Source organism: Macaca fascicularis, chromosome 11, assembly GCF_037993035.2.
Source record: "Macaca fascicularis isolate 582-1 chromosome 11, T2T-MFA8v1.1".
NCBI lineage: Eukaryota > Metazoa > Chordata > Mammalia > Primates > Cercopithecidae > Macaca > Macaca fascicularis.
Genome location: NC_088385.1, coordinates 126,967,304 through 126,969,557, shown reverse-complemented (window position 1 = coordinate 126,969,557; position 2,254 = coordinate 126,967,304). Strand labels below are relative to the sequence as shown.

At 46.3% G+C, this 2,254-nt stretch overlaps 1 pseudogene; it reads right to left on the bottom strand.

Moving 5' to 3' along the window:
• Positions 1 to 932: 932 nt before the first annotated feature.
• LOC107126845 (large ribosomal subunit protein eL33 pseudogene) lies at positions 933 to 1,265 on the bottom strand (annotated as a pseudogene).
• Positions 1,266 to 2,254: the final 989 nt, after the last annotated feature.

Here is a 2,254-nt window from a genome sequence, read left to right as displayed (position 1 = left end):
TGGAGAAACTCTGTCTCTACTAAAAATACACAATTAGCCGGGTGTGGTGGTGTGTGCCTGTAATCCCAGCTACTCTGGAGACTGAGGCAGGAGAATCACTTGAACCTGGGAGGCAGAGGTTGCAGTGAGCTGAGATCTTGCCGCTGCACTCCAGACTGGATGACAGAGCAAGACTCTGTCTCAAAAAGAAAAGAAAAGAAAAGAAAAAAACTGGGCACAGTGGCTCATGCCTGGAATCCCAACACTTTGGGAGGCTGAGGTGGGCGGATCACCTGAGGTTGGGAGTTCGAGACCAGCCTGACCAATATGGAGAAACCCTGTCTCTACAAAAAATACAAAAAAAAAAAAAAAAAAAAAAAATTAGCCGGGCGTGGTGGCACATGCCTGTAATCCCAGCTACTTGGGAGGCTGAGGCAGGAGAATCACTTGAACCCAGGAGGCAGAGGTTGCAGTGAGCCGAGATCGCACCATCACACTCCATCCTTGGCAACAAGAGTGAAACTCTGTCTCAAGAATAAAAATGAAAATAAAAACAAACAAAACCATCATATCTCATAAGACTTACTCACTACTATGAGAACAGTATGTGGGAAACTGCCCTCATGATTCAATTATTTCCACCTGCCCCTGCCCTTGACACTTGAGGATTATTACAACTCAAAGTGAGATTTGGGTGGGAACACAGCCAAACCATATCACTATCACACACAATCTTGGGAACCAAGAGACTCCTTTTACAGCAAAGAAAGTGTGGTGGTACATGATAATGGGCCTATGGCCATGGGCTTCACTGACCTTACCATGTGCCTATCATTCAGAAATAACTGGTCTGATAGAATAATGGGATGGCCTGTTATATTAACTGTATGTTTCCGATTTTTTTTTTTTTTTTTACAAGAGCACAAATCCACTTTTACTTAATTTTCATTAGTTTAAATACTTGAAGTGTACAGCATCACATGGACTCCGTGTCTAGTGGCCTTAGCAGGAAGATTGTTTGGAATTTGGCACGAACCATGCCACTGTTTCCAAAGGTCTGAGTTACCTTTCCCCAGATTACTCTGGTTTGGTTCGGTTTGCCACCAGGAGTCACTGTGTTATTCTTTGCTTTGTATAAATAAGCAGATCTCTTGCCCAAACAGAATTCAGTTTCATCTTGGGCATAAACATCTTCAGTTTTAAGGAGAGCTGTGTGCTTCCTTTGGTTCCGGAGACCCCGCTTATAGCCAGCAAAAAGGGCCTTAGGACCACAGCCTTCCAGACATATTTGCCTTTTAGAAGTCCTGTTCCCAGGCAGGGCACAGTGGCTCATGCCTGTAACCCCAGCACTTCGGGAGGCCGAGGCGGGCAGATCACCTGAGGTCAGGAGTTCGAGACCAGCCTGACCAACATGGAGAAACCCCATGTCTACTAAAAATACAAAAATTAGCTGAGCGCGGTGGTGCATGCCTGTAGTCCCAGCTACTTGGGAGGCGGAGGCAGAAGAATCACTTGAACCTGGGGAGGTGAAGGTTGCAGTGAGCCGAGATTGTGCCACTGCACTCCAGCCTGGGCAACAGAGTGAGACTGTCTCAAAAAAAAAAAAAAAAAGATTGAGTCACTCTGGTTCAAATGCCTCTGACACTGGTTCTTCCCCTATGTGGCCATGCATGGCCTGGTGTGCCCCCTCCTCTTGGGCATAGTAAGACACTATCTTTTCAATGTCAACTGCCTCCTATGTTGGCCTCACTGTATCTGCATAATAATAAAATGTACATTTAGTAGCATCTGTTGAAGGCCCAGTTAATGTGCTGGAAAAGTATATCTTGCAGGATAGGTGCCTTTTTTTTTTTTTTTTTGACACAGAGTCTCACTCTGCCACCCAGGCTAGAGTACAGTGGTGGGATCTTGGCTTACTGCAACCACTACCTCCCGGGCTCAAACGATTCTCATGCCTCAGCCTCCCGAGTAGCTGGGATTACAGGCATGTGCCACCACGCCTGGCTGATTTTTGTATTTTTAGTAAAGATGGGGTTTCGCCACTTTGGCCAAGTTGGTCTCAAACTCCTGGCCTCAAATGATCTCCCTGCCTCGGCCTCCCAATGTATTGGGATTACAGGTGTGAGCCAATGCACCCAGCTATGAGCTATCTTGAAGGATGTGGCTTATTCCTTGAGCTAAGAAGTGATATTCTGTACTATGCCTCTCTAGTTAGTATACTGGGGTTGGGAAACAGGGGCTGACCTTTCTCACAACTGCACCCAGTGACCCACTT